Source organism: Crotalus tigris, unplaced genomic scaffold (assembly GCF_016545835.1).
Source record: "Crotalus tigris isolate CLP2741 ecotype Arizona unplaced genomic scaffold, ASM1654583v1 scf7180000024434.1680833, whole genome shotgun sequence".
Lineage (NCBI taxonomy): Eukaryota > Metazoa > Chordata > Lepidosauria > Squamata > Viperidae > Crotalus > Crotalus tigris.
This window is the reverse complement of record NW_024100602.1, coordinates 1,002,374-1,024,820: the sequence shown is the minus strand read 5'-3', so window position 1 is coordinate 1,024,820 and position 22,447 is coordinate 1,002,374. Positions and strand designations below refer to the sequence as shown.

Genomic DNA, 22,447 nt, shown 5'->3' with positions numbered 1-22,447 from the left:
AATGGAATTCAAGTCCATATCAATCTTTTGAGTTTTGTTTCACTTTCTTGATGTGCAGCCATAACAATCCTAAAAAAATAAGGTATTAAGCGCTTAAAGTTTCTGTAATCTTCTTCAATAGTCTAACCCAGTGGTTCTCAACCTTTTTAATGCTGCGACCCCCAACCGGTCGTAAGTCGAGGACTACTCAACTGGTGCAGCACCATTTGCAGAATGGGACTTTTGGTGGGCTCAGCAGGGCAGAGACAGCCTGGACAATTCCTATTGGCTTTTGAAAGCCAATAGAATTAGACTCTATTCAAGAGAGTCTATTCTATTGGCTTTCAAAAGCCAATAGAATAAAAGGGAGTAGCACAGCTAAGGAAAAGGGGGAAAAATGGTGGACTGTGTTGTTTGGCGACCCCCGTGAAATGGTCGTTCGACCCCAAATGGGGTCCCGACCCACAGGTTGAGAACCACTGGTCTAACCCAAGCATGTCAAACTCGCGACATATTGTGACTTTTTTGCCATTGCTGGCAATGGGGTGGGCGCGGTTTCAGCATGACGCATCCGGCCAGTGGGCTGGGATTTTGACATGCCTGGTCTAACCCATTTAGCTTTGAGTTTTGTTTTCTGTTATCTACTTATACATTTGTCACAACAAACTGTCTTTCTATAGAACAGGGGTCTTCAAACTTAGACCTTTTATGACTTGGGGACTTCCACTCCCAGAATTCCTCAGACAGGCACACTGGCTGAGGAATTCTGGGAATTAAAGTCCACAAGTCATAAAAGGGCCAAGATTGAAGACCCCTGGTATAGAAGGCACAGAGAGCCGAAAAATAGTATTGCCTGTTTAAAAATTAAAAACAAACTCTTGCCAAAGAATTCAAATTTCTTGGATATCAATTGTGGCATTTTCACAAGGGGATTAGAATTGCTAATGAGTTAATGACAACTTTTGTTCTCTTTTCAGGATAATAGTTGTGCTTCTTTTCAGGATAGTAGTTGGTGTGAACTTTGTCACTTCCAAAGGTCCAAGGAGTTGCTAAAAAATTCTAGTATATATGAGGGGAGTGACAAACAGCAGTTAATGAGTAATATTGCCGTGGGTGGAAAGGTTTAAATAGACCTGTTGCAAGTGGAGATAGAAAACAAACTATGTTGAGGTTTATACTTTATTAGTTCAAAGCTATAGCAGTAGCCTTACTTATAGACAGACATGAATAGAATCAAGTGGTGCTTGAAAGTGATGCTTGAAAGACTTGAAACACTTGAATTGTCAATATTTTGCATAAATATAACTTAAAACAATCTGTTTTCCACATAACTTCATAAAATAAGTATGAGTAAAAATTTTATACTTGTTTATTTAGGGAAAAGATCCAAATAGTATTTCTGGTCTACATTTCCTGTGTATACAGAATTCTTGGAGTCAAGTTATTTTCTGTTTTTTTTTTCCCCTTCAATGTTGAAGTAACACGAACTGCTAGGTTTAGTTCTTCACTGCCAAAAGGTTATACTTTGGGATGGATTGTTTGAGTAATAAAACTTCAGTTACTTTTTGTAAGTGTTGAAGCATATGGTGGAGGTTTTAATATGAAATCAGTAAAGGTATATTGTAAGGGATTATCTTTTACTAGCATGCAGGTATCTAAAACATGCAAAGATGAAGATAGACTCTGTCAACTAGAATAATCTGATTTGAAATTTCAGTTTTTTCATGAGATGGGAAATCATTAGATGCAAATGCTGACCTGTTTGGGCTAGTAGTTACATTTGAATGCTTCTATAAAATGGCTGATTTGGGAATATACTTTATTACAAGATAGAAGTACTATGAAAGACAATTATTGAAACTATATTCTAAATAGGTATAAGCGATGTCTAATCATCACTATAACATGGCACAATTCAGACCCATAGTTAATTTTACAATTATCCACATTTCTAGGAAACTAGATCCAATTTTAAGAAAGATAACCATGTCAATTTTATGGAACCAACAAAGTCTGTGGCAACTTAAAAAAGAAGCAAATAATTGAAATATGAAACTATTGTTTTTTCCTAAGTTTCCACAGAAATGGAAATATAGCCATTTTACCTTTAATCACCGTATCACCACATTTCTGGATTACAGAGTCGTTCTCTCCACCACTTCATTCACTGCAACTATGGGTTGTGATCAATCTTGCTGCCCTCTTAGGCCTCCATTATGCAGTAATGATACAGTACACTGAATTTTTAAGGGCTCTTTTTTACTAGCTGGAAACATGTCAGGGTGAAGCAGTGACTTCCTGTCAGCTGCTATTTTTACTTGTAAAAATGTCTAATAATATAATCAGATGCATTTCAAAGTTTATAGTCGAAATTTGAAGACCATCCTTTGATTTGAAATGTCACCGGCTGCAAAAATACATTTCTTTATCATTTTTAAAACAGTCCAAGGCTCTTTGTGGTAGGTACAGGATTTCAATTGAATAAATGTAATATTTGTATTGGACTGAATTGTACCAATTCAATTTTGTTGAAGTAATTTCTGTCTACATTTGAGACATTGTATTCTATTTGTTAAGTGAGTTTTACCCATTTTATGATCTTTTTTGCCACAGTTGTTAAGTGACTCACTGCAGGTATTAAGTTAGTAACATGGTGGTTAAGTGAATCTGGCTTCCCCATTGACTTTGCTTATCAGAAGGTTGCAAAAGGGGATCACATGACTCCAGGACACTGCAATAGTCATAAATGTGAGTCAGTTGTGAAGCATCCGAATGTAAATCACGTGACCATGGGGATGCTGCAACAGTCATAAGTGAAAAACAGCCATAAGTCACTTTTTTCAGTGCTGTTGTGACTTTGAAGGGTCATTAAGCGAACTGTTGTAAGACGAGGACTAGCTGTACTTTCCAGTGCTGTGTTTCTATTCTAAACTTCCAGTTGAAGATGAAACAGTTTTGATGTGTTTCCATATACAGGTAGTCCTTGACTTACAACACTTAATTTAGTGACCATTCAAAGTTACAATAGCACTGAAAAAAGTGACTTATGACCATTTTTTACACTTACAACTGTTGCACATCCCCATGCTTACATGATCAAGATTTACACATGTAGAAGGAAAAGTCTTCATCAGGGTCCAGTCTAAGCCAGGAATAAACAACATGGCGGCTGCTTTAGAAAGAAGGTTGCAGTTTATTGAATAGGAGAGCCAGACAGAAAGATGGCTCTGGAAGAAAAGAGTGAGCACATGTAGTAGGGGGTGGGTTTTATACCCTCTGGGGTTTTTGTTTGGAGTTGTTTCCTGTTCCTGTATGAGGTTTTGTATTTTACTTTGACCTGAGTCTGAGTGTGCCCCTTTGGCATCTGTGGGTGATCCTATTATGTCCTGTCTTAGAGTTTGGGCAGGGTATGTAGATTTTAGGTGTCTTTGTCTTCTTAAGCTTCTAGCTCAGACATGTCAAACACAAGGCCCAGAGCCGGATGCAGCTTGTGACGTAGTTTCATGTGGCCCGCGAAGCCATCCTGGAAACAGGGAATTGCCCCCGCTGCCTTGGCCCCAGCCCATGCCACCTGGGAGCCAATGTACAGTTTTGTGGTGGCTATCTATGCTGAAACGCATTCAGTCTTAGCTCCACAAGGCCGTTTGGAAACAGCAAGGGACCGGCCCCTGCTGCGTTGGCCCTGCCCCCTGGGCGTGCGCTGGGGAGTATCTCCCTTTGTGAGGAATGAAGAAATGCACCATCGCCTGGAAGTGGCCAGCAAATGGCCCTTGCCTACTTTACATATCCGGCTTGATGGGCTCCAGGGGAGAGGTTTCAGCAGGCAGTGGGGCACTGTTCTCACAGCACGAGAGGCTGAGCCAGGTGGCGCAAATCCAAAAAGAAGCGCGACATTACTCAGTTCCCAGCCTGCCCAATTTCGGCAGGCAGTGGGGTGCTCTCCTCACAGCACCAAAAGGCTGAGCCAGGCGGTGCAAATTCAAAAAGAAGCGCGCTGCCGCTCAGCCCCCAGCCTGCCTGTGAGGAGAGCACCTTACTGCCTGCTGAAACCAGGCAGGCTGGGGGCTGGACGGCATTATGCAAGTAGCAGTCGACTTTCACGTTGCTCATGGTGTCCCCTCCCCCAAAGCCCACCAAGCCAGATATGTGAAGTAGGAGAGGACCATGTGCTGGCCAGTTCCAGGCGATGGTGCATTTCGTCATTCCTCATGAAGGGTGACACCTCACCAGCTGCATTTCTTGCCTGTTTTTCTCCCTCCCTCATCTCAAATATTTTCCCACCACTCTGTTCTTAGGAAGGGAGGGAGGGTCTGAGGGAAGCGCTGCCCTGCTGCCCTTTCACCATCTCCTTGCCCCCTTCTGGGCTATCCTGGGGGTCTCCCATCCTATTGCTAAGGAAGCTTTGGATAGAAAGCCGGGTCTCCTCCCATGGAGGGGGAGTCGGCCTCCCTCTGACTTTGCCCTCTTACTCATCATGAGCAACCTGACTAAGGAGAGCAAGCACAGCAGAAGCAGCCTTGAGGAGGAGGTAAGTGCAGCTGGGCACCCCCTTTGGGGTAGTGGGGCTGGGCTTGGTGCCGCGGGTGCTTGAGGGCCGGGCTGGGTGTTTGACCTCTGCTGCCCAGGGCTCCGGGAAGCCCGCGGCACCATCCAGCCCCCCTCGCATGGCCTGAGAGGAACAGTGAGGCTCTTCCAGTGGACCATGCCTTGGTACTTGCCCTGGTCCCACCCCCTTCTGCCAGAGACTCTCAGATCTGTCCCACTCCTGCCCAGGCCCCCACAGACACCCTTGATGTGAATGATGTAGAGCTGGCCATGCCCACCCAGCAGGCCACGCCCACCCTGGCCACATGCACCCCCCCCCCGAGGAAAACCGCAATGCTGATGTAGCCCTCAATGAAATTAAGTTTGACACCCCTGATGTAGCCGGAGGGCTCCAACCTTCCTGAATGGATTATTTCTACAGAACTGGTTTCTGCTTGGGAGAGGGAGACTTGGGGCTATTAAGAAAAACTGGGCATGCTTTTCTGCCTCTTTAAGATTCTTTGAGGAAATAAAATATTCTGCCCTTTTAATATTTCCTTCTCTTGGGGGGGGGGTTTGCTGACTTTCCACAAACACTTGGCAACTGGTTCATATTTATGACAGTTGCAGTGTCCTGGGGTCATATGCTCACCTTTTGTGAGCTGACAAGCAAAGTCAATGGAGAAGCCAGATTCACTTAACAACTGTGGCAGAAAAGATCATAAAATGGGGCAAAAATCACAACAAATTTCTCACTAAGCAACATAAATTTTGGGTTCAATTGTGGTCATAAGTCGAGGATTATCTGTAACTTTTTAGTAGTTTTGATGTTCATAGGAATGATTTGATTGCTAATTCAAGTATGAAAAAGAAACTGGGAATTCATTTGTCTATTATTCAGCCCATTCATATTTTGTGAGAATTTCTCTTTCATTACATCTGTTTCTGACTACTTCAATGAAGTTCGTAATGAATACCAAAGAGAAAATTGAAGGAGGCATACATCAAATGAAAGTTTTGAAAGAAACTCTCCAGTTTTTCTGCTATATTTCTAAAGATAATACATGAGTTCTTCATGTTCTTTGTACTTCATATGGATTATGCACCAGTCAGAATTCTGCTCAAAATTTAGTGTTTTTAGCCAAAGTTCCCTAATGTGCAGTATCATGTTCCTCACCCAATCATAAACAAATTTTTGTAAACTCATGAATGAAACTAATGATTTCACTCAACTTATAATGAAGCAAGTGATACATAAAAAATTTCCCTTCTCACCCTTATGGGTGGTCTGTGTCTTCCTCAGTATTGAGTCTTCTATCAGACTTTGCACAAGGACACCAAAGTGTTTATTTTTAGGCTAAGGAAAGGATAAATATTTCTATATATCTTAACTGGAAACAATGTTTCTTTTCACAAATGTACGTACTATGTATGTATGAAATGCCAGAATCACAAGACTTGGTGGCTCACAAGACAGATACAATAAAAACTAAATACAAAACAGCCATTTTGAACTAGTGATTAAGGCACCAGGCTAGAAACCAGGCTATGAATTCTAGTCCCATTTTAGGTATGAAAGCCAGCTGGATGACTGGGCCAGTCATTCTCCCTTAGCTCAACTCACCTCACAGGATTGTCATGGGAAAAACAGAAGAAGGAAGGAGCATTAGTATCTTTGCTGCTTTAAGTTATTTATACAAATAAAAATGGGAAAAATCTTTAAAAATAATAAAGCAACTTAGAAATAAGGCAAATAAAGCCCAGCACAATATATGGTGAGCCATGGCAACCTTCTGAAAACAGTGTATAGTCTTCAACTTTCTGAAAAAGAGACAAATTGTTGACAAATGAACCTCTAGCAAAAAATAGTACCCCTCATGATCTCCTGGAATTAGGGGACAATTCCAGCAGGATCAAAAATTGTCAGGCCAATTCTAATGGGGAGACACAGGAAACCAGGTGCTGAGCCATAAAGGATTTTAAGACCAGCTTTTAAAATTGCACTCAGGAGTTAATAGGCAGCCGTTGCACGGCTAGAGAACAGGTATATGTGCCCAACAGTCCATACAGATGATACCTTGTTCCATTGTGTTGTGCACCAACTGAAGCTTCCTGGTGGTCTTTAAAGGCAGCCTCATATAGGGAATTGCAGTAATCTAACTGATTACAAATAAGGGCATGATGTAGTCAGGTCCTCTTGTCCCATAATAAATCTGTCAAGTTTTATTGAAGCTTATACAGAAATAGTTGCATCACACACTACATTGTTTCAGAATTATGCAATGACAGATGAGACTGGGTGTTCTCCAGCAGGATGGCTGTAGAGTCCAAATGGATGGGTTCTATGACGGCCTTCCTGCCTGGCAGACTGGGTAAAAACTTCGGCCACACCCCTTCCTTTGGGCGTGACCCCAGTTTTGACTCAGTCTCGAAGCCTGGTAGAAGTGCGAGAGGCAGCTCTCAGAACAAAACTAATTTAACTCAAAAAAAAAAAAAAAGAGAAAAGGAATCCCCTCTTCTTCCAGTTGAAAGAAAAGTTTCCTGGCAGCTGATAAGACTTGAGAGATGCAGCCAGGATCGGCAGACTCGTGAGTGGGGCGTCAGGGACTAACGGGAGGCTTGGAGCGGGGCCGGATCGCTCGCCGATTTCCGGTCCGCCGAGCAGCTGTTTGGCGCGGGGACCTCACACCGGGTTGCTCGTCGCCCTCCGGGTCCGCCAAACAGCTGAGTGGTTTGGCCGACAGAACGAGGCGCCGCTCAGCGCGAAACAGCTGAGCCGCGCGGGACGCGGCAAACCGCGGCGCCGCTCGGCATAGATCAGCTGAGCGGCGCGAGAAGCAGCCCGACAAGAGCAGAACTAGCGCTAAATTTTCTTTCTCCTCAGAGGAGAGGCGCAGCCCTCTTAAGACTAAAGGAGTCTCCCTGATTGCTAAATTCAAAGATCCGCCATTGTTTTGAACCTCGTGGATTCCCGGGCTACCATTGGGAGGCGTGGCTTCTTCCCCATTCGCCATTTTGAACGAGCGGATCTACCCGCCGTTTTTCCCTTGGGGGTGGGGCCACCACCCGGACTCCATTTCCCTGCAGACAAAGGGGGACCCCTTATGCTATGATCTGAGGTTATCTCAAGAAATTGAGACAAGAGGAAGGAAGAGGGAAAAGAAAGAGAACCGTTCTGATCGTGGTCTGTTGCCACAGCCACAGACTGGGGGAGAGAGAGATATAAACTGCACTTTGTCTGGACTAGGTGAGGAGGTGAGGAGGAGTATTTTTCCCTGACTGTTCCTATAGTGGCCTTTAGTCACTGCCTTGCAGGATCTTCTGTCCAAAGACTCCTGTCTGTCCGGCCATTGTTTGTATAGGCAGAGGAGGGCTCAGCCCCAAGCATCTGCATCTGATCTGCGTATCTTATTCCCCCACTCCAGGCATTACCTACTCGGGGTGTCTGGCACAATGGCACAATGGCAGACAATGTCTCAGTCACGCAGGTCCCTCAATTGTCCCCCCCACAGCAACAACAAAAACGCAGATCTTCTGAATCAGAGGTGGGGGGGGGAAGAAGAAAGCTAAAACAAAGCACCTTTCTCAGAAGGGACAGTCTAAAACGGCTGAGCGAGAGGCTTTGAGGAGACATTTGGCTTTAGAAAGGCAAATTAGCAGGGCACAGAGAACCAATGCCAATGGGACAAATTTGGTTTCCCCTGTCCCAGCGGTGGCACCCAGCACAGAACCTACTGCCGAGGAAGTGCTCAAGACTTGGTCTCCTCCTGGGGAAACTGAACAGTTAGATTCCTCCAATCCCTCCTCACCAGCTTCTTCACCCGACCACTCTCCAGCGCCTCACCCCAGCGACAAGGTGCAGGAGAACATATGGTCGGCACAATTTCATGCATTCATGCAGGATGCATTCTCCCAGTTCATGGCTTCTAAGGGGCAAGTGGCCTTTCACACACCCCGTAAGGGACGGACTAGGCCACCCCCTACCAGCACCTCTGAAACTTCCTCTCAACTGGGAGAGGGTGACTCAGTAGACCTTGACATGTCAGACATGCCCCTCTCGGAGGACGAGGAGACTGCACCTGAGCAGGCGATGAGCTCTGGCCTCTTTAACCCAGCGCTCCTAAAATCACTCCTGATAAAGGCAGTTTCCACAGTCAACCTAACATCAGTACAGGATGAGAAGCCCTCAACAAGCAAGGAGGCCAATCCTCTATTTGCCAAAAAGGTTCCACAAGATAAGTACATTCCATGTGCGGAGGTCTTTATGACCACGCTGGAGGAACAATGGTCCTCACTTGCAAACCCACCGGCACCTAACAGCGCGGAAAGAAAGCTTTTCAACCTATCTCCCTCCTTCTCTAACATGTTAGAGGTTCCTACTGTAGATAACCCCTTGATTTCATTATTTTCTACCTCCGCGATTCCAGGAGACATGGCGGAGGTCTTGAGACCTGAGGAGAAGAAATTTAAACACTCCCTCCGGCGTTCCCATATGGCTGCAGCCTGGGCGGCCAGAGCAGCCACTTCATCATCCTTCGCGAGGGCCAGTATCATGTGGCTGAGGGAACTGCAAGGCACGGTGCCTCCAGACCAGGTCAGAGTACACCAAACATTGGCTAAGCTCCTCGCGGCCTCGCAATTCGTGTCTGACGCTTCACTGTACGCAACAAAGTATGCGGCAAGATCCATTGCGGCCACAGTGGCCTCGCGTAGGCTACTGTGGCTCAAAAATTGGAAGACAGACCTGAGGTCCAAATGGCGTCTTTCGACGTCCAAATACAGTGGAGTAGCCCTATTTGGTTCCATTCTGGACCCACATGTCAGCGAAGGCAGAGACAAGAAAAAAATCCTAGTACATCCATCGAAGAAGTTAGACAGGAGAGGCAGTCAGGACTTCCGGAGACAGGGCTCCCGCCCAGGAAGCCCCTGGGAATGGAGACAGCCCTTTAGATCAGGGCAATCCTGGGACTGGCCCAGAGGCTCACGATCCTTCTACCCGAGACAGGATCGAACCCAGGATCGCCAAAGCCCGGGAGCCAGGGGCCAGTTCCAGTCCAGACGCCCATATAGGGGAGTGGGAGGCAGATCCTTTAAGCGTTCCAAGTGACGCCAAACAGGATACTCCCATTGGGGGTCGGTTAGGAAATTTCATCGAGGTCTGGGAGCAGACCACGACCGACGCCTGGGTTCTGGAAACGATCAGGCATGGCCTGACCTTAGACTTCTGTTCTCCCCCACCAAACCAGTTCATCAGATGTCCCATCTCCAGAAGAGTACACAAGACGAGGCTGATAACTTCGGCCATAGCCCACCTCCTGTCAATTCAGGCCATAGAGAGGGTACCAAAGGAAGAGGAGGGAAGAGGATTTTATTCTATCCTCTTCGTTATCCCAAAGACACCAGGAGGGTGGAGAGCAATCTTGGACCTGAAGGGCCTGAACTATTTCATAAAGTACAGGAGGTTCAAGATGCACTCCTTGAAATCCAACCTAGCCAGCGTCAGGGAAGACGATCTATTATCCTCAATAGATCTCACAGAGGCGTACCTACACATCCCCATCCATCCCAGCTACCGGAAATTCCTCAGATTTACCTACGCGGGTCGGCATTACCAATACAGGGCATTACCCTTCGGACTATCATCAGCACCAAGGGTATTCACCAAGATCCTAGCTGTAATAGCGGCCCATCTCAGGTTGATCCCGGTTCGCGTTCAGTTTTATCTGGACGACATCTTGATTCAATCCAGATCTCGGGAGCAAGCAAGGGCAGATCTCGAGACCACAATCCGAACCCTACAGGGGCACGGATTCTCGGTCAATCTAAACAAGAGCCACCTCATTCCCTCAAGGAGACTGCAACACCTGGGCGCGGTGATAGACACGTCACAGTGCAGGGTATACCTTTCCCAGGAGCGACTGATCAGCATATCCAAGCTAATTCACCAAATTCAAAAGATCAGGAGAGTGTCCTTGCTACAACTCTCGAAGCTCCTGGGGAAGATGATATCTTGCATGGGCATCATCCCATGGGCAAGGCTCCACTCGAGGGAGTTGCAGTGGTTCCTCCTACCCTACCAGAGGAGGAACCTCAGCACCTCCAACAAGAGTGTGCTGGTACCAGCACGGGTGATGAAATCACTAAAATGGTGGCTATCCCCCACGACACTCAAGGGGAGCATATTCAGGGAACCGAACAGGGTCACACTCATGACAGACGCGAGCCTGTTCGGATGGGGAGCCCACCTGGGAACCCAGATAGCACAGGGCCAGTGGGGACAGAAGGACCTGTCACACAGCATCAACTGGCTAGAGCTCCGGGCCATACACCTGGCCCTCCGTCATTTCTCTCACCTAGTAACGAGGAGGCACGTCCTCGTGCTAACAGACAATGTAGCAGCCAAGGCACATGTAAACAAGGAGGGAGGAACGAGATCAGTGGAACTAATGAAGGAAGCATTGGCTCTGGCTCGGTGGGCAGAAACCAATGTGAGTTCCATCAGAGCGGAACACATCTCAGGGGAGACAAACACCCAGGCAGACTCCCTGAGCAGAGCCAAGGTGGACCAGTCGGAATGGCGTCTGGACCCGGTCTCTTCGAGGAGATCTCCCGGAGGTTCGGACAACCGCACCTAGATCTATTTGCCAACCACAAGAACACACAACTCCCCAGGTTCTTCTCCAGATTCCCGTCCCCGGGATCGGAGGGAACGGATGCTCTCAGGTGCCGGTGGCCGGCGCAACTCCTGTACGCCTTCCCACCGCTGCCATTAATACCGGCGACCATACGCAAGATGATCCTGGAGGGCGCAGAGATGGTCTGCATTGCCCCTCACTGGCCATGGCGCCCGTGGTTTGCCGACCTCGTGGACCTTTCAATATCACCTCCGTGGAGGATTCCCCCGGACAGGGTAAAACTCAGTCAGGGCAAGCTTGTACACCCAGATCCCCAGTGGCTACATCTAGCCGCTTGGCATTTGAGCGGCAAAGCTTAACTAAACAATCTTATTCGGCAGGGGTGATATCGATCATACAGGCATCACGAAGAGCGTCCACTAATAGGATTTACGACGCTACATGGAAGGGATTTTGTAGGTGGTGCGCTTCGCTTCACCTAGACCCGACCGCAGTATCTATCCCAATATCCTAGATTACCTATTGGAGGGTCTTAATAAGGGCCTGTCAGTCAATACTATCCGCAGACAGATATCGGCCCTCTCAACTGTACTCTCCTGCGACAACTTAACTTCCCTAGCACAACATCCAGCGATTAGTGCCTTTTTAAAAGGGGCATCTAACACAAAGCCCCCAGTCATACACAGGTACCCGTCCTGGAACCTGCCTAAGGTCCTTCTAGCCTTGACATCAGCACCCTTCGAACCTCTTGAAACATGCTCACTCCATCACCTATCACTGAAGGTATCTTTCCTTGTGGCAATTACTTCAGCAAGGAGAATCTCAGAACTAGCAGCACTGTCAGTAAGGAAGGATCTGTGTACCTTTTTCAAAGATAGGGTCGTTCTTAGACCAGACCCGACCTTCATCCCGAAGGTAAATAGCATCTTTCACAGATCTCAGGAACTTACGCTTCCTGATTTCTGTCCAAGACCCAAACATAGGCTAGAACACAGATGGCACAAGCTAGACGTGCGGAGAGCGCTGTGTTTCTACGTGAAACGCACCTCGGCTTTCCGAAAGACTGAAGCATTATTTGTGTCCTTTCAACCAGCAACTATGGGAAAGAAGGTATCTCCTTCCACCATAGGCAGGTGGATCAGAGCCTGCATAGCGCAGGCCTACGTCTCACAGGATTTGCCAGCACCCACTCAGGTGACTGCCCACTCAACTCGGAGCGCAGCCACATCTGCGGCGTGGCTAACGCAAGCTCCGGTGGAAGAGATTTGCAGGGCCGCAACCTGGTCCTCACCTTCGGTTTTCATTCGACATTACCGTTTAGACTCCCTAGCAGCAGCAGACGCGGCTTTTGGCAGAAGAGTTCTTCAACAAGTCGTATCTGCTCAGAGTTCGGTAGCCTAGACATTCCCTCCCAGGGGGACATGAGGGCTTTGGTATGTCCCATCCATTTGGACTCTACAGCCATCCTGCTGGAGAAGGGGCGTTGTCTTACCTGAACGCCTTTTCTCAGCAGGATGATGTAGAGTCCAAGCCCACCCAGAGGATAGGTCTAGGCAGGGAGATAATAATGATATAATAAAGAGCTGCAATGTTAATTCCAATAAAGTTTCTCGCCTAAGTCAAAACTGGGGTCACGACCAAAGGAAGGGGTGTGGCCGAAGTTTTTACCCAGTCTGCCAGGCAGGAAGGCCGTCATAGAACCCATCCATTTGGACTCTACATCATCCTGCTGAGAAAAGGCGTTCAGGTAAGACAACGCCCCTTTTCATGATACTGTGGCAAATATGGCTAATATCTGAGATCTGTTATGAGACAAAATATTAATTGTGCTGAAAGTATATGGCAGAAGACGTTACTCATCACAGTGTTCCTTCATATAAGTGGGTGAAATAATACATCTGTTGTCTTTGGCCATGGTAAAGTTAGCAGTCTATAAATGTTCAATGTGACAGAGGAGTTTAGATTGCCTAGAAAATAAATGATAAGAAATGAACTAAAGCAACATTTGTAAATGATTATCACTGTTTACCAGTGAAAAAGTGAATAAACCCTTGCCTAATGTAACCTCCAATAAAAGGACATGGTAATTTTTTTTTCAAAAAAAATCTTTTTTACAAAATAATATTTCTAGTATTTTCATGGTAATATAGTAACCTAATTTTCTTTTGTTACGGTGAATCCAGGGGGTTTCTTAATAGCTGTGAACCTCCATATTATTTTGAACGAGTTATCTTTTAGTATCTGGGGCAGAGCACATTTTATGGAAGAAAGATGCAGCAGTACATGTAGCTTTGAGTTGGAATGGAGTTGCTGCCTCACTTGCTTTCTGGCAGATCCTTTCCCATTATGTGCAATCAATTTTTCCTTCTTTGGCCAATTTTTTAGCATATAAATATTGTACTGTAGGAAGTCACCTCCCCCCCAAGAATGAAATATTTTGGGGAATATTAAAAGAGGCAAGATAGAATATTTCCCCTGAAAGAGAAATGGAGAAAAATATCTTAAGCAGAAACAGCTCCAGTCTCCCTTTCCTCAGACAGAAACCTGAGGAGGCCAACCTTTAGAAATGGAGATTTGGTAATCCATTCAGAAAGACTATTCATAACCAAAATGCCTTCAGTCCCCCCAGCTGATGGGATTAAGAATTTACATTCCCCACCCAGCTCCAAGGACAGGGCATGACTTCCCAGCCACAATGGATTTCAGACAACAATAGTTAGAATAGCAAAAGGGCACATTCAAGCACAGGTCAAAGTATATTTCACAACAGGCATCTCAAACACAAAGCCCCAAAGAAGGTATAAAAATTCACCCACTCTCCATTTTGTCAGCTGTCCCAGAACTGCATGCTGTTGTTGGTTCTGCTCATCAATAAACAGACCTTTCTTAAGCAACCTCCATTTTATTCCCGGCTTGGAACTGGACCCGATTTTTCTTTTAACAGTACTATTGTGGAAACAACTTACATTTCCAATTATTTCTCATTCAGAATGCCATGCATTATGGCACTGCAGCAAAATACCTCACTTTTCTGGTTAGGGGAAGAACAGATTTTGGGATACCCTACAAAAATATAGAAGTTGTGGTGGAATATTCAAAACGTGATTTCTTTAACAGTTTTTTTTTTTGAAAAACATTCTTCATAATATACATGTATCAGGTTTAAATGTAGAACAACTAGGTACAGGAAGTCATTCTATATATCCTTAAAATTGAAACTTTGCATTTTTAACATTCTTGTGGGAAGAAAATGTGAAGAAACGAAAGGCAATGTTGCAGAGCCTCATGAAATTGTACCAAGGATACCTAAGGATTGCATGCAGTTTTAATATTTTTAATGTATGATATTTCATTAGAAATACGTTTTGTTATTTAAAAGATTGAAAAAGAATGCCTCTTATTTTCATGTCAAATTTAACTGTTTTCTCTTGCAGTATAACTTTATCTTTGTTTACTTGGAAGGACTTCCGCGTCAAATGGCCTGCAGGCTAGTTGGAAAGTCGCATTGGTGTAGATTTTATATCCATTTATCGCACAAGTTCGCTCTTAGTTTACGCTGTCCTACTAGCGGTCTAAACCTGACCGGAATGCATCGCTGGCTGAACTAAACGAACCTCTCAAGCGCGGGAGTCTTGGGGGGGGGGAAACAGACGAGATTCCCCACCTGCCAATAACTGAAGCTTTTATCCCGCTTCCAGTTACGATTGCCGTGTAACCACTTTGGTTCGGGCGGTAGCAGTCAGAGTCCCGCCCCGCCCCCGCGTGGCTCGTGCGCGTTGACGCTCGCATGACGCAGATGGCAGGCGTGCCGGCGGTGACTTGGGGGCCCCTCCTCCAGAAGATGGCGAGTCCGTGCGGGCGGCAGAAGTGCTCCATCGAGAGGCGCGGCTTCCGCCACCAGCTCGACTCGTGGCGACACCGGCTGCTGCGCTGTGTGGGTGAGAGACCGAGCGGGGAGGCGAGGAGGCCTTCTGGGAGGACGGGAGGCTGACCGCTGTTTGACCCCCCCCCTTTCCTTCCCTTGCAGCGAGGGGACAGCGCGCCGCACCCTTCCCCCCCACTCACTCCCATCTGCTCACTCGCTCGCCGGCTAGCCATGCACGCTCCCGCCCGCGCGGATCGGTCGCTTCTCGCGCGCTCTCTACCCCTCCCCCATTTGCGCCTCACGGAGCAACCGCGGCCTAGGCTCCGCCCCGCCCACTCCGGCCTGGTCTCCCGCCCCTTTGGGGGAGAGGAAGAGGGCTCTTTGTTTGGGGGAAGGGGTTAGGCCGGTCTGTATCCGCCGGAACGGGTGAAGGAAGGAAGTGTTTAGATTAGCCGTAGCCGCGCGATGCACATCCGTGATGAGAAGCTGAGCGACTTGGCGAAAGTTGCCCTTGATGGGATGATGGTGGAGTCGAATCGTTCCGGGTGACCACGCCCCTCTCATATTCCCCAGATTTTAACAAGCGGATCGCCATGGCCACCCCTTTTTTTTTTTCTCCTCACCCCGTTTACTCCTTTTGACAGCCGAATTATATCCGTAACTAAGCAGTAGCATTTTCTTAGCATTAGTTTAGGCGCAAACGCTAACTTATTTTGGTGTGGCACGGTCGAAAGATAGTGGTCTTTAACTCATATTTTAAATATCTAAATTAGATTTTGGTCGAAAATAGATCCTGCGGCTTAAGCTACCTTTAAAGGAAATACTGATTTCCAAATGCTTTGAAAGCTAATACTGTAAATTGTTTTTTTCCTGAAAAAATAGCTGTTATTGCAATCATAATTAGCTGCTAGAGATAAAACAAAGATGAAGGTGAAGGATGCACTAATTTAGGACACAAGGCTTACTATCTGATTGAATTTCAAAATGTATAAACAATATAGGCGGCTTTCAGTAATTAATAATGTCTCCAATCCTGTACAAGTCTGTTCAGCACTAAGCCAGACTGAGTTCAGTGAACCTTTTTCCAAGGTAAATTAGTACAGGATTATATCCTAAACGTTTTTTAAATTCATGCTATATATATTCTCTTGATTTTCTTGAAGAGCGATGTGTTTTCCTTCAGATTATGACAATACTGTACTTTTAGTAACTCAATACTTGACTTTGGAGTTCTAAGTTTACAATGTAATCTTTTGCATGCTTATTTGGAAGTACACTCATGGTTTTAGAGACATTATTGCCAAATAAGTGTAGTTTAGAATTACAACATATATTGTAACAGGAGTAGTAGAATCTAAGGTCCTATTCTTAAATAGCGAAGGAAACATGCTGGAATATGTTCACTGTGATCGTAAAAATATTTAGTGCTGTTTTACTTTAAAACCCCAAATTTTAGCACAAGCAGAATTCAATTTAATAATGATGTTTATTTTAATTCAGTTGTTATATGCTTATTTATTCTTAATCATGTACTTGACCTTTTTTTTTTTTTACAAAATATTGATTATTTGAATTCAAAATATGGAATAATTGCTGTTTGTTCCCCCAATATATTGCTCAGTAAACTATTTTGGTTAATTGTACCAAAAATAGCCCATGGTTTGTGGGAATGTATTGTTAACTGTAAGCATATCTGACTAAGGTTATGTCATGAAAGTAACTTAAAAGAGTTAATATTTTTAAAAAAAAATTGATGAAAACATATATTTTAGTGCTGCTTTTTTAAAAAAACTGCAAAATGTAATGTATTTAACACATTTCGTTTAAGGAGACTTGTATATAGAATTTGTACAGATTAGTCTCTAGTTACTAGGAGATGAATCATTTTGCTTCGTCCTATATCGCTTGATTTAACATGCATGTATTCTCTCATTTAATCTATTTTCACAAATTCGTTAGTGTTCCTCATTGTGATGTTCTCCAGATGTACTAAATATAGATCTTATCTTCAGCCTGTATTGGCCTGTTTTGTAGGGGAAATAGTTGGAAAGGTTTCTTGGGTTGAATTGTACTTTCAGTTTTAGAGGGCTTGGGGCTGAAACTGATTTCTGGATGTATTGATAATGATCTCTTATTCAAGTAGAACTATTAAAGTTAGTTGTAGGCTATAAAGCAGTTTGGATAATTTTACCAGTCAGTTTCTGAGCAGATGGTAACACCTAGCTGACCTTATTTAGGCTCAGAAGCTGACCACCAGGGATTTCCAGATTGTAGGCTAGACTTGGAAATCAAAACAATTACCCAGAAGGCATTGGCAGCTCCATATTGCTGCCACAAACATTATATGGATGGTATCCACGAAGTCTCCAGAAGCTGAACTTGATTTGGAGAGTATTTTTTATTTTAGCAACCTAATGTACTCTGGGGAAAAAATATTATTAATGCTAAATGCTTCACTCCTTTTCCTCTTGCCTTCTTTGCAGCCCCAGTTTCCATTTGGGTGTACTTTCCCCCTCTTGTGTAAACAAAAGATATGAAGGAAATGACTAAACTGTGAAGGTTAATCACCTAGTCATCCAGATTATTTTTGGAGGTAAAGTACAAAAACATTTTAGACAGTCCAAAGTATAATTATGTTAGTGATATTTTATCTTGATAGTATTGTACCTAATAGTTTGAACTTAAGTTGATTCATTTTATGAGGTGGTGTTTACTTCATGTACTAGCTCTCATAAAATTGCTAGAATATATTAAGGTATTTTCTGATCCTTGTTTCACAGAAGTGAAACAATTGTATATAATTTCATTTTCATTTATGAGAAAGGAAAGCCCAATAGTACAGAATATTATCTGTTTTGTTTGCATAGTTGATCTTGAGTAGCAGAGCTGAAAAAGAAATTTATTACTTCAGAGGCTAGGTTCCACATAATTTGTTTACATATTGTACAAAGCAGGTGATCTAGCCTTTTAAAGGTAACAAGTAGGGGAAATGGAAGGAAGATGGAATATTTAAATTGGAGTGCTATAAAATCATTAAAATAAGATCACAAATTTTGTGTTCTTAAGCATTTTGAAATGTATAAAGGCATAACAACTTAATTTTAAACATTATTTGTATGCTTTGATTTGGGATACAGAAATAGTTCTTAAAATATATTCTTTAGAAATGAGTTAGTCTATTTTTATCAATATACATTTGGAATAAAAGCTATTTGTGTTCAGAAACTAGAAATAAGTATTATAATTTCCTTAATATTTGCCTATATGTTGGGACTACAACTAGAAATGATGATTTGCAAACTAAAAAACAAGTTATTAAAATCTATCTTTTATAATATAATGAAAGGACTATAATTGGTACCAATAAGATTGTTGTGTTATTGTTTTTGATTTGTATGTTGCATACTATCTGACTATCAGGTGAAATAAGAACTATTGCAATGGAATAACTTTTTCAGATTTTTACTTAATTTCAAAATGTGCTTTTGTTGGCATGGATATTATAGCAAATGAGGAAATTATTTAGTTTCAGATAAAATGTGCCATTTATACATGTTGGAATGCAGAGAGGTTTACATAAACCTTTTCATGAACTTACATAACTTTTTTATAGAAAAAAATCCCATTATAGTTAGTGTACTAACTTGTAAATAGCTATTATACAGGAGGTTTTTAGGATATATTTCAGATAACTTTCTAGACTAAAGATTAGAAAATATTTTCGCTCAGTCATTTGGCAGTTAGTGGCCATCTCTTTCTGAATCCTTAATAAATATCCATTATTGTATATTTAATACTTACTTTTTCTGATTACCCTGCATGCAGATATTGGAGCTCATCTTTAGGTTTTTTTTATCACTTGCACCTATACTATATAAACATGTAGTCATTTTGTGTCAAGTGAAGAAAAAAAAATGGCTTGATATTCTGTGTACTTTTTTTTAATGTACATTGGCAGATTTGAGTTTCAGACTTTTGGAAACCACTAGATGAAAATCTATAATTGTGATATAGATCTTATATAGATTAGATTTATAATCTCATAAACATAATTGAATCTGTAACTGAATATTTTTAGTCTTTTACTTATAAGTATAATTTTATCATATTTATAGGCAATGTAGCAGAAGTTGAAAGAACTGGCACTATCTGATTTGGAAAAGAATACTGATGAAACAAATCCTGTCTTCAGAGAAAAGTATTCAGTTATGCAGGACAGATGAAGTTCAGGAAAGGCCTCTGGCAAAAGAGTGACAATGAGGTTAATATTAAGCGCCCTATGTTCCTTTGCCTGACATCTGGTAGTACTGTATTGGTGAACACACAACTAGGAAGGTACATAAAAATGTCAAAGTTATTAATTTGTTGTGCGTTGTTTAGCTAGCAGATCTCTGAAAGTCATAAAAATTGAATAATAGGAAACAGTGCACCAAAATGTCAGAAATCTAGCATAAATTTATCTTTACATCAGATTCCCTCAAGATTGTATACATTGACAAAAGTATTTGACAAAAGAGTCTTTTATTACAATTATCCAAGGTTGTATCTCCATGACATTTATCAGAAGTGAGACATTAATTCTTAGATAAATAATTAGATTAGGAAAAATTGTAATTTTTTTAGAAATTGTTTCAAGCTATCTAAGAATGAAATCTCATTTCCTCCTTTATGTCTGATAAGCAATTTTATAAAACTTGTAGAACTATTAAATATTTGATTATGAAAGACTGTATAGTGCTGATCTGCTTTGTAATTTTTTTAATTCTATTGCGGTCTATTCTAATGGGAAACATGACTTAGTTAAAAAAAAAGAAGTCTTTTTCACTGGCAGTAATTTATAGATTACTTATAGATTAACACTATATGGTGAATCTAATACCTCAAGAGAGATATTCCAGAGAGTTGAGAGTGGACTTCAGAAACATTAAATGTATCTTATAACTGAGAAGTGAATGATTTAACTTAAAAAAGCTACATTCTGAAATATTTTAATAGAGCGATAACTTATAGGAAGTTAAAAAGAGAAATTGGTATTGCTGTTGATGCATTGTTATTAACCAAGAACTCCTCAATATGTAAAATATGCGACAGCTGATAACCTTAAGTGTAAAACAATTATGTTTACATAATTGTGGTCTTCAGTAACAGTTATTCTCATGAACTCCTATTTTCAGAGTTCCGTTATTTCTTTGCATCAAATTTGCATGCTTTTGTAAAGCAGTGAAAAATGTTAAAGCAAATTAAATTTCATAAAATGCAAAGTTGTATGTTTTAAGCACTCAGGAACTTATATATACTATAGTTAAGGGAACAATGTATATGTAAAAATACATTGCCATTTCATCAAATGTGAAGTGACCAATGTATTTAAAAGTGTCTTTGTCTTTAGCAGACACAAAAATGGTAATTGGAAAAAGGGTTGGGTTCCATCATGAATGTGTTTCAGAGGGAAAAGCTGCAGTGTGTACATGAATGTGCCTTTTATAAGCGACACGCACACATTCTGCTAAACATAATAAAGTATCTCATAAAGTTACCCTTAGATTAAAGATGGTTCTGAATAAATAGCTTGCTTGAATATTTTAATGTTGTGCAGGATTTTCTATAGATAATGAAAGAAAATCCTGTCTTACAAATCCCTCTACTAAAAATAGACAGTATTGCATTTCTTTTTTCCCCTTTGTATGGTTAGATGTTTCTTTGTTTAAACAAATATTCCGTCAGATGGTATGTAGTAATACAATATCTTTTAAATCTTGAAGATAGCCCATGTTATGTCAAATAGTTTCTGCATTTGTGTCTATGTGGTCAGTATGAATCAATTCCTTCTTGATGGCATAAAATCATTATGTTGTCAGATCTCAATATTTATATTCTAAAATTTTACTTTGCAGTATACTGTTACCTTACATGGATTTTACCACTTTTCTCTGAGGAAGTATATATACCTGTGTATATATTGGATCATAACATTCCTCACATATAATTAAGATAAATCAGAAAAGCCTGGAACACAGATAAGAAATTTTAGTGCTGAAGGTCTGAATTCCAATCCTTCTGAATTGTATGATATAAGGTTACTAGTGAGGGGGAGGGGCCATGTGTGACAAAGTCAAACTGTAAAGATCTCAGAAAAAATTTTCAAACTAATATTCTCAATAGATTCTAAATAAAATACATTTACAAAATGATAGAGAATCAGTCTATCAGAGGTAATTGGTCTGTCGATCAAGGAAACCTTTTTTGAGACACAGTACAGTTTTTGAAGCTTGCTATCTGTTGTACTTTATTTTTCCAGGTTGTTTTTAATTGTGTGCTGAAAATCTTATGAAGAGATTTACATAAAGCCACCTAGGCTATAGTGCTGTATTGTCTTTTGTTATAAGATGAACCATATGTGTTAACCAGAATAATATGTAACACGCTGCCATTGATTCAAACCCATATAATTGTATTGTACCATTTGTTTTAAATCAAGGTAGCCAGGGGGTGTTTTCTGCCAAAACAGAGGCTAAGGAATTGCTAGTCAATTTTTCATAATTTTTCACTTAGATTCTGGTGGAAAGTCAAGTGAACCTCCAGTCTTATTTCGAAAGTATTTATTGTTGAACTGTTTCCATTAAAACAATAGTTTATTCTGACAAAAAGAGCTAAAATGTGTTTTTCTTTTGTAAATTCTGGGGCTATTTTTTTTATACTTGATGGAAATAAAATCAATGTAGAAAAAATTGTCTGTGCCATATAGCTGGAAATTTAGGTAGAAAAGTAAATATCTTAATAGGAATGTGCACCTTTTGCTTCCTAAGCACGCTTATTGCATCTTTCTGAGAAGAAATGTAGTTTCCCCCTTTTAAAAGTTCTGTAACTACAATACAAGGACCATGTGTATGAAAGTGAATGAAGGTTTCTATAGAAAATGTTCATGGTTAATTTTACTCAGTGTAGTGAAGCTAGAGTATTTTATTGTGGCTCAGAAATGAAACATCTCTACTCCTGCAGTTTTCTTATCTCTCACTGCTCCTGGTATATTGGGATGTTTGGGGGGGAGGGAGCATTTTCACTGTCTGTTGAATTCCGATTGCGTATCATTGTCATGTTTTTCCTTCATGTCTCCCAAAATCCATTTGTATTTTTGTTCTTGCTAATGTTTGTAGCAGTACCCAAGTAGTGCCATCTGTGAATTTAACTAACATGCTGTTTACCCTTTTTTCCAGATCCAGTTTCTGATCCTACTTCCACATTTGGGAGTAAGCAAGGGACAAAAACACCTCTTTGCATAGCTTGACTGGATGCCCAAAGACTAGGATGTTAGTATGTTTAAACTATTTTCATTACTGTATTGTATTGCCAATGTGTGCACATTGGTTGTTAGGCTAGAATAGTGTTGTGAATGCAAAAGAAAGTTAGCTTCTGTAAATTTGGCCAAGATGTTCAAATTGTCTGG

At 42.1% G+C, this 22,447-nt stretch overlaps 1 long non-coding RNA gene across 1 annotated transcript; it reads left to right on the top strand.

Moving 5' to 3' along the window:
- Positions 1-14,147: 14,147 nt before the first annotated feature.
- LOC120302546 lies at positions 14,148-22,210 on the top strand. Its single transcript, XR_005555158.1, has 3 exons — positions 14,148-15,076; positions 17,487-17,596; positions 19,119-22,210. It is a non-coding gene; the product is annotated as an uncharacterized LOC120302546 (long non-coding RNA).
- The last annotated feature ends 237 nt before the right edge of the window (positions 22,211-22,447 follow it).